Source organism: Anas platyrhynchos, chromosome 18, assembly GCF_047663525.1.
Source record: "Anas platyrhynchos isolate ZD024472 breed Pekin duck chromosome 18, IASCAAS_PekinDuck_T2T, whole genome shotgun sequence".
NCBI lineage: Eukaryota > Metazoa > Chordata > Aves > Anseriformes > Anatidae > Anas > Anas platyrhynchos.
In genome coordinates, this window is record NC_092604.1 from 14235284 (window position 1) to 14246193 (window position 10910).

Below are 10910 nucleotides of genomic sequence, written 5' to 3' on the forward strand. Positions count from 1 at the left end.
GATCATGTTGATCAGGGCCTTGTCCAACCTGGTCTTGAAGATCTCCAGGGATGGGGCATCCACAACTTCTCTTGGCAACCTGTTCCAGTGCCTCTCCACCCTCTGAGTGAAGAATTTCCTTCTATCTTCTAATCTAAAGCTCTCCTCTTTTAGTTTAAAACTATCTCCCCTTGTCCTGTCATTATCTACACGAGTAAAGAGTACTTCTCCATCTTTTTTATAAGACCTCTTTAAGTGTTGAAAGGCTTCAGTGAGGTCACCATGGAGCCTTCTCTTCTGTAGGCTGAACAGCCCCAGCTCTCTCAGCCTTTCTTCACAGGAAAGATGCTCCAACATCATCTTTGTGGCTATCCTCTGGACCCACTCTAACAGCTCCACATACTTCTTATGCTGGGGACTCCAGGCCTGGACACAGTAGTCCAGGTGGGGTCTCACAATGGCAGAGTAGAGGGGGACAATCACCTCCCTCGACCTGCTGGCCACTCCTCTGTTGACACAATCCAGGATGCTGTTGGCTCTCTGGCCTGCAAGTGTGCACTGCTGGCTCATGTCAAGCTTTTGTTCACTAGAACCACCAAGTCCTTCTCTACTGGGTTTCTCTCAATGAGTTCTCCTAGTCTGTACTCATGTCTGAGATTGGCCTGGCCCAGGTGCAGCACCCCTCATTTAGACTTGTTGAACCTCATTAGGTTCACGTGGGCCCACTTCTCAAGCTGTCCTGTTCTCTTTGGATGGCATCCTTTCCTTCTATAGTATCAACCACACCACTCAGCTTGGTGTCATCAAGTAGTGGAGTTCTTACTCTTCATCCTTTGACAATGTGTTGTTCTGTGGTGAGTTAATTCATGAAAGCAAATTTGCTTTTGTCACCTGGATGCAGCAATTCCCCATGGCACTACCATAGATATTTCCATACAATGTCATGGGCATACTTCTGTTTCAGGTTCTGCTCTAGCAAATTTCTCTGACCAATCAGAGTGGGTCCACAGGGCTACATATGTAATAATGCCTGCACCAAGCTATTCAGATGAGTCACCTCCCAGAGGGGAATTAGACTCGATGCCACTCACAGAAGCAATGTCAGTTTTTGTGCTGACAGGCTACAAAAGCAGGTGGCTATAAATCTCCAATCAGAGACAGACAGAACCACAAATTGGAAAATCCTTCAGAAATCCATTCAAGAAGCCACAAGTTTGAAGATCCTGCTCTGTTGCCCTTTGCAGTGTTTAACCCTAAAGCCAAACCACATAAAAATGGTGGCTCAGCCCAAGCTGACCAGTATAGTGGATACAGAGAAGGGCAGGAAGGCTGTCAGTTTGCTTAGGCCAATACACTTGTTTTAAATCTCAGATAAATTAGGAGCTGTGTTATTATTATTTACCTTCCTTATGCTGTCACAGCAAAAGCAAGGGGAGCATTACTATTTGCAAAATAAGGTACATAACATAAGAGATTGTCATACTTGTCCCTACCATTCTCCTTTATCTCTCACTCACTATTGTAGACCATTTAGTCTTTACCTCCATTGCAATTGTGACAGCCATCTAAATCAGAGCTGCTTCCAGTTTGTCTGAGAAATATTGTTTCACTAAGTCATTTGCTGTTCTGAGCATACTGAGGTTTTGCAAACTCTCCACGTTTTCAACCTCACTGAAAGGCTGAATCCAGGAACTTAACATTGGTCAGTGCCAAAGAGCCGGCAGTCTTCAGCATTGTCTGCTAAATGTCCCTCCCCACACACCAGCACCTATTCTATCCTGCGTGCATCTCACAGATCTTCTGAAGGCATTATAAATAAAGTCAGGGTAACAATGACAACAAATAATAGCCTTGGTCAAAGGAAAACAAGACCCAACAGAAGGCACCTACACCATGACAACTGTCAGCTACTTGACCCATTGCTGCTGCCATGGCAAAAGCCAGGCCATTTCTGGGAAGGCCATGTAGCAGCTGTGGTTCACACTGTTCAGTAAAACAATTAATGCAGTCAATTAATTTTCCAAGAATATCTTGTCTAATGAATCACTAGACCATTAACCTGAACAATCATAATGTGTATCAGTATCGCTTGAATAATCCCCAAGGGAATAATTAAGAGTGTATCACATAGAGGAATGTGTAATGCATTACTGGATCCTAATACAAGACCACAACTCTCTAGCACATTGTCAGTGATTTAGAAATGAGTCAACAGATGGAAGACAAGGAGGAGGAGAGCATGGCAAGATATGTGGTAACTGATGTTAATACATGTTGTGACTTTAGAGAATTTATGTGCCTCTTTAAGACAGAAGCAGGAAGAAAGTTAGTTATATTCGATGGTCATCTTCTTTCTGGATATGGGTTTTAGACATCCCTATGTCTAGCCTACTTGTTCTTTGTCTGTTGCAGATCCTGGTATCTAGATATTCCATACTTCAGTAATATTTCGTATTTAAATTCCTTTCTAGTTAGCCAGTTAAGTTCCTTCTTTCAACCCAAGCAAAGTTGGGTGAATAACTCACATAAGGGATACTCTAGACAGAAATTATACATCAAAATAGAGGCAAATTTCCCTTCTTCTGTGCAGCACAGATTTCTGACGCTACCCCAGAAGCTTACAATCACCTTTGTACCATTCCCCAAGGCACAAAACACTCATCCTCAATGCAATGTTTTAAAAATTACCGAATATCCTACACTCTTCAGTGCCACAGAAGCTGCAATTAATGGTTTTGGTTGTATAGGGTATCCAGGAGAAACATCACTGACTTCTTCAGAATATGGATATCCATGCATTCCTCCAAAGCATGCTAGCCATGTACAGCACAGACATAAGCCAGTTCACATCATTTGGGCTGGATGCCAGGGTTCTCTTTCCAGCATGGTCCAGCAAATAGAGAGATGGACATAATATTGTAATAGATATAACAGAATGGTGCCTTTGTCTGTCTCAGTTTCCCATCTTTATGGGATTCATTATTATGAGTATTGATATCCATATAGATCAATATTAGAGATTAAGCTAAGCACTGTTACACTCCTTATACCCCCCATGATAAGAGCTGGTAAGCACAATGGGACAGAGATAGTTGCAGTGTGGGAGAAAAGGTTATTTGAAAATTGGGAAGTGTGGATAGTGACTAGCAAAACTGACTGACTAGAGGCAGGTTCCCAATCCAAATAGCAAGTGAGAATTGACAGCAAGGCACTATAAACTGTGATGGACCATATAAAAAAGACAAGTAGAACACATTTAAGACAGTAAAGAGAGACAGTAGAAGGATGAATAGAGAGGACGAATATTTTTCTTCAGGTGAAAATTATCTTTGTAATTTGGGCAGGGTAAGGAAGTCTGAAAAAGCAGGCTGCAGTATTGGAGCAGAAAATTATGAGAGCTTTAGAGGCAATTTTTAAACAATGCATCAGGCTGAAACTTATTCAAATGACAAGTGAATTCCTACTATCTTTCCAGATACCTAGAAGTGTGACTGTTAGGGCAGCATCTTGTAACTGCTTTTTACAATACAAGGTAAATGTTTTTCTGTTATACTCTTCATATTAATTATGAACCATACGTGAATTGTACTGATATCACACCTGTCAAATTCACCAAAACATTCAGCAAACTCAGGGCTACAGCTTGGGTACAGGGAGAAAACAAACTCAGTACTTGGGGACTGTTCCTGCCTCTCAAATATTCCATGAACTGTACACATCTGCTGTGTTTTCAAATGGTGATAGCAAAGTTCATTGCTGATGAATTTTGATTGGATAACCAGAAACCTGTTAAATAAGCCTTGCTCCACTTCTTTTTCTCTCAATCTCTTCTCAAGATATTTAATTTCAGATCAAATAGATCATCTTGATGCTTGATCTAAAGCTTTAGGGAATCCACCTGTCTCTGATCCTCCTGATCCCCTATAACAAGCAAGATCTTAGAAGTTGCTGTATGTTGATATAAAGCTAAATCTCAGAATGAGTTCAGATCTTAAAGGGCATTTACCAGTGAATTCATAGAAAGAAGAGCAAGTACTAGTTAAATGCTGAAGGTACATGAAAGGCTCTCCTATCAATGTTAACACCACCCCTCCAAACAAACAAACAAAAAACAGGGAAAGAGAAGAAAATAGTCATTTGTCACCTGCTGAATTTTTATCATAATGTCTACAGGAAAAGAAATATCCTGCCCTGCTCCATCAGACTTGATCTGCAATTTCTTGACTGCTTATCTCAAGGTCATTAGAAATGTGGAGAAATGCTGCCCTGGAACAAATGAACGCAGCTTTTCCAGCTCCTTGGATTAGAAACCTATGTCTGCTGAAGATGCCTCACTGATGGAGCATTAGAAATCCCAAGGGGAAAAATGTCAATAGTTTTGTACCAGGCAGAAGTCTTGTCAACACTCTAATGAACTATGATTGCAAATGTGAGGGAGGGACAGGGACTGGCAGACCTGCATGCCCATGATACTACTCCTCATAAAAGCCCTTTGGTGGAAAAGCTCCCTTTACACACCTAACACTGTGAAAAGAGATAAACAATCCACAGTTCTATGTCTTTCTTACTGCAGAAAATATTTCAGGTAATGCTGACATTGTAGGAACATAACAACAGAGATATATATCCACTGTGAATAACATATTTTTCTTCATAAGGATGAAGGGTACATTAAGTGACCTTTCTTTCCAATAGGATAAGAAATCTAATGTTGGCTTAAGAAACTTAGAAGTTGTTAGTAGTTATATATTACTGGCAACATATTTTACACAAGGCAGCTATGAAGAAAAGTAATAAAAAATGCAATTAAGGTCTGAACTGTTGTTATTTTGGAAATTAAACCAACACACAGCATCCTTACTGCAGCTTATATTACGTGCTTAATGACTTGTGCACAGTTATTTTCACCAGTTTAACCACGCTTCTTTTCCATAAAAGTCTGCTGTTAATAGATCCTTTGGGAACCTTGAAAATAACAAGATCTGTAATAAAAAAATTAATAACACTGGGAGAAAACTCAAGTTAGGACGGCTTTTTAGAGCACATTAAAGGATCTAGTAAAAAAAAAAAAAAAAAAAAAAAAAAAAAAAAAAAAAAACCAGAGAAAACCCCCAGTGCCCTGTAGCAGTGTAGCAGGTAAATGTGAATGACCATTGTTGAGATTTAAAAGAGGGGAAGTCCAGTCTTCAAGAGAGTATGCATTACTTTACTATGTGCATGACTTTGTGGTTGTTGAGAATATTACTAGACTCTCTGATGTTGTATTAAATAATTTTATTCTCTTGATAAAATTAACCACAATAATAGAGATTATGTGTTCTTAATAAAATGAACTCTAATTCCAGTGGAACAACTTTCAGGATGTCCCGTGTCTTGTGTTACAGGAAAAATGGGAGCAGTTAATCACTGTGGTCCCCTATAAACCTTATAGATCAGTGACCAAGACAGACCACTCACCTAGCCAGAAGCACTGCTAGCTGTTTCCTTTGTATTGCTGTGTATGTTTTAAGACAGACGTTTGCTTGTATAGTGGTCCTTCTGCACTGCAGTGCAAACATCAAGGGCATATTCACACCCAGGGTTCATGTCACAGGAGTTCAAAACATTACCACAATGATCTTGTCAAATTACTAGCATCTAAGGATAAACTTGCAAACTGCAGCTTCCCTGCCATGGAATTTGCTTGAGAACTGTCTCACATACTCTCTTACTCATGCTCCACCTTTGTTGCATCCTCATTTGTTCCAATGCAATTGTCTTTAAGATTGCACTGTAAAGTGAATCTTTAGAGTGACCTGGGTTGAAAATAACTATCTTTAAAAAATCATCTATAAAACAAACTTACTGTCAGTAAATAGATCTAAATTGACTGCAACCGAACTGAGTAATCCCAACCTGTTTCTCAACAGCTATCTAAAAGCTGCAGTGCTGCTTCCACCCTTTTTACCCTGACTCAAAAGCACTGGGGTTATAATAAGGACTAGCAATTTAAGAACTGTAGTATTCAAGAAAAAAAAATAAAAATAACAATAAAGTGAACAGTTTTCTATTTCACATTACTAACAAGCTACACTGGCATTTCTTTGGGAGACTACGGTAGCTCTGGAATATTCATAATGCCTTTCTCACAGACTAATAATACTTAATTCATCTACCTATTTGCTGCTGATTCTAACCTAAGATTTTTGGCTCTTCCTGATAGTGATGGCAGGGTTTGATGTGAGCAAGCTGAATTATTTTTGCTGCAAATAAAAACTCTAATATTTTTACAAGGCTGCAATGATCAAAAATCCCCAGATGCAGGAGAAAATATAGCCAAAATCCTTGATGGGTCTTCTAGTGTTGGAATTTATGGCTATTCCTGCTGCAGATACTATTGCTGCCATTCTGAAGATTGAAAATGTGAGGGTGTTACAAGAGAGGAGCAAAGTTGGGAAGTGTGAGACAATAGGTCTCTCAGTATGCCCAGAGGAAACAGATGAGGAATGGGATGCACTTAGAGAAGTGTTGGAAGCAAAATCCATTGCAGAAATAAATTAGTGGCCACTACAGAACTAGTAATACCATAACTACTTTCCCATCTCTCAGCTGTTGTGGGAAACATGAGGAGGCTGTGGATGTATTATACATAATTCTTATGTTTGAAGATTGTGAGGATTGTTACCACATCCTCCAATAGCGCTGAAGCTAAACTGTGCTGAAAGCACACAGGATAACCCATGCTGTTGATGGACCAATGAAGCTGAAGCACCACAAAAATACTCCTGCCTAATACAATGGTGAGAAAGCCCACTTTTCCTAGCCATCCTAGTGAAAAAGATCCCTCAGTCCCTTCAAAAACATGAAGAAAACTTTATGCAAAGGATGTGTGGCAAGAGAAGCACTTGAGGGTGTGCGTGTCTTCCTCTTCCCCAAAACATCAAGTGCCCATCCTGTCTTTTGTTGAATGCTCTGGAATTAAACCGAGGAAAAATCATATTTATGATGGATTTTCTGGCAGCTGTCTGTGGTCAGAGTTTTGAAGCCTTGACAGTCACTGTTTGATCCTTCCCTTAGTATTTTTTTCAGTCCTAGCTTTTTTTTTTTTTTTTTTTTTCAGTCCAGCATAATTGCCCAAGTGATTTAAAATATTTTTGTGAATTGATCACACCCAAAAAAGGACACTGTCAGAAGTCAGTTTTGTTTGTTCTTGTGTCATACAGACTTTGTCATGCACCACAATCATAAAGGAGCACTTTTGTAAAAGCACGCATGAATTACTTGATATGATGGAAATTACTCTGAAGACAAGTTGTAAAAGCCCATATATGTGAGAATTCTTTGTATCCTTCTAAACTGCAGGCTTTGGTGTGAAATATATTTTAATAACATATCCTTTGGACAGATGAACAAAGGTTAGTAGACTACAGTATACAATATTTCCATTAGAGTTGCTGGTTTTTATTATTTGTTATCCCAGCACCCAAAATATGTCAGGCAACAAACATGAAACAATGTATTAGCATATAGATTATCTGAGGGATTAAAATTAATGATCACCATACTGATTCTGTTATGCAGGAAACTTTATATGTTCTCAACTTTATGAGAGTAGGCAATCAAAACTGCTTACTAAATACTAGTTGCACATGAGGTGGCCAGAAAAGCATCAGTTTTATAACCATACAGTTCTGGCAAATATTTATATATTTCTGCAGCAGCAGCATCTAAGACCTAAGTCTCTGACACCTGACATCATTTCCCATGGATTCAAAGCAGAATGTTGGTACAAAATTAAAAGATTCAGTTATCATAATTTATTGAAACATTCTGTTGCTCACTGTCTCTAAAGAACAATTTGTATGTTTGAGAACTGTCTTACCACATGGAGAAGCTAAATGGTTAACTAGCGAACTGACATCTAGTGCTCTGACAGAGCCAAGAATATTATTGCAAAGGTCACAAGGTGAGTTGCACAGTCCCCAAACAAAATGAACCAGAAGATTCCATGTACAGAATATTACATTTCTGAGCATACTCTTGACATTTTGTTGTATACATATCATCAATGTTATAAACATCATAACAGTAGTTCCCTTTGAATGCAGTGCTTAAACATATAATGTTCTTTTAACAAATTCCCCATTTTTTCATGGATTTGAAAACCATACATTTTCAAAGCAATTTGCTCAATGCGAATGAGTAATGAGTCCCTGTAATGTGTAGACAATGGCTAACCAACAGAAACAAAGGTATCTATACATCTCACATATTTTTATTTAATTCTTTTATCCATCTACTCATCTACCTGGCAAAACTGGCAGCAAGAGAAAAGCATTATCTGTGGAAACTACTTAATGATTAGGATGTAAAATGTTTTTTGAGCTCTTAATCATATGTAAATAGGAGGAATATCTCTTTATGCTGCAAAGCAAACCCAGCAGGTTGAACCAAGCCAATAGAGAACAGACACAGCTTGGTCTCAAGACCTTGGCTGAGAAGAATGTCTGGCGATGATGGTCACAATCTGCTGACCCTTTGCCTGCCCTGCACCCTGCTATGTTCCACAGGTGTCTCAGTCTGTCTAAGAGCAACAGCTGTGCACCCTTTAGTAGCCAGGTACTGAAGTAAAACCAGTGCTTACAGCACAAATACATGGTGACATGCATTATTTTTTTCCCATGGGTGAAATTAAAATTAATATATTTGTTCCTCCATTTGCAATGCATTGAGTACAGAGTTAATTGTGCGTGTTCTGCTGATATAAGTAATTACCTAAACTATGATAACATAATGACATGACTTAGCAGTTTGTCTTATTTAATACAGATATATAAATACCAGGCTGTCTATAATTTAGCTGCTGAAGACAAGCCTCAAAAATAATCTAATTTCACCCTTATTTTGTGACTTATTCCTGTGCAGTCACAGCCAGCATTCATGACGAAATACATGCACTCCATATGCACTCCATGCATCCAAACTGACCTTCTCTTGAAATGCCAGTTTCTTGCTTAGTGCTTGTAATACCAGAAGCAACATTTCTTAAATAATTCTAAAGATGTAAAAGAAACTGTGAATGCTATTTCTTTCAGGTCTTTCAATCCACTAAGCACCTGTTTCAGTGATATCCCGTGACTCTGAATTCCACAAGATAACCAATTGGATAAAAGTGTTTCGTGTCCTCAGCTGTATTTGTTCTTACATTATTTTAAAGTGTAAATGTGAAAGCATGATTTTCTGTGCATTTTTTTGAGTTGTCATTACTATGTTCTCTCTTTTCCATGTCTTCATTTAACAATACAACGTTATTTACAATAAAATCAAACCCTTTTTGTTTCCTGCCTCTGGTCTCGCTGATCTTTGTATTGCATCACTTTAAGAACAAGCAAAGCTATGTTTTCTCAAAAAATACATCAGTAGAATACTTGAAAGCCAAATTCATTATAAAATTCATACTTTATCCCAAATAGTGTCCCTTAGGAAGTTCATGTGTATATTTTTTCCAAACTGCCTTTTTAGTTCAGTTGCTCTGCAACAGTTTTTCCAGCAATCTGAAAACATCTTCTGACCAGCAGTGACACTAAAAATCCAACAAGTTATTGGTGGTTTTATGAGTTGCAGTTGAGACATCAATTCAGCTAAGGTGTAAATAAGCCTTCACAGGCTTCATAAAGTCACCTCTAACATCTGCTCTTTTTAATGCAAAATAGTAAGGGGAAGCATCACAGTTATGAGCCTCTGTCACAGAGGCAGGATTGGGGTACTGGCTGGCAATGACTGTCATATGACAAGTCCTCTTTTGTTTATGGCAGAGACTACCTTGTCTGCAGAATAAATGCAGCAAGACATGACAGGTCGATTTTCAGTAGAATGCCAAGTATCAGCTTTAGTTTATAACATGACTACTTTTCAGACTTTTGATAAGGGAGACTAGCTAGAACTATTTTTTTTACTTTGCTCTGCTGATTTGCTCTGCTAATTTACTCTGCTAATCCTGCCTTTCTTCCCTGGGATACCAGAAATGAATCACTTTAGTTAAACTACATAGGGCAGTCTCCATACAACAGGTATGAGGAAAAAGTGACCAAAATGCCACGTTTTGTCAGAAAGCAATGAGGATTATAGATCTTACTCTTTCACAGTGCAGCCATTTGTTACTGGCATAACCAATTTTTAGCAAAACCATTGTTTTCAAGCGTACTTGTGGTTTCATTATTGCAAAAACATTTCCAACTCAGTAACAGTCTATACAGAAAATTTCTGTTATATAATTAGAACAAGAGCCATTCAGTAGAAAACTGTTTTTCTTACTGCAATGTAGCAGAAATCCTGTTGTTTGTATCTGTAGTTTTGGCCAAGGTGAAATGATGGGTTAAGGAGGATGTATGCCTGTTTCTTCACCACAGTACAACTCATTTTTAATCCACCCTGTGCTAAAATCTGAGGGTGCAGATCCCTTCCAGTGTTTGTACTGGGATCTAGTTCTTCATCATCACTACCTTTTGAATATCTATTGTCAATGCTGACAAATGCACATTTGCCTTCAAACAAGAACTGGAAATATTTCTAGGATTATCCTGAATGTCAGTGTCACTACCCACTCACTTAACAATCACTCAAAGAAATGATATAAAATATCACTTTTTTACATAGATGAATAATAGAGTGTTTGTCAATCACTTCTAGGCTGACTGAGCCCCTTTAACTCTGAAACTAGAGTCCTTTTTTTTTTTTCCCTAAACCTCCCGAGAAAATGTTGACAAAACAGGCAATTTTCTGTAATTTCTCTGTGAGCTTCTGTCAGCATGAGAGGCAGTCAGAGCCCTCTCATTTCAGATAACACCATTGGGTAACCTTTGACATCCACCCCCTTGCTGACTTCGGAGGCTCCTCTAAGTGTAACAGTTGTGTCTTTCAGGTTGCAGGATGCAGAACCACAATTTGGGCTC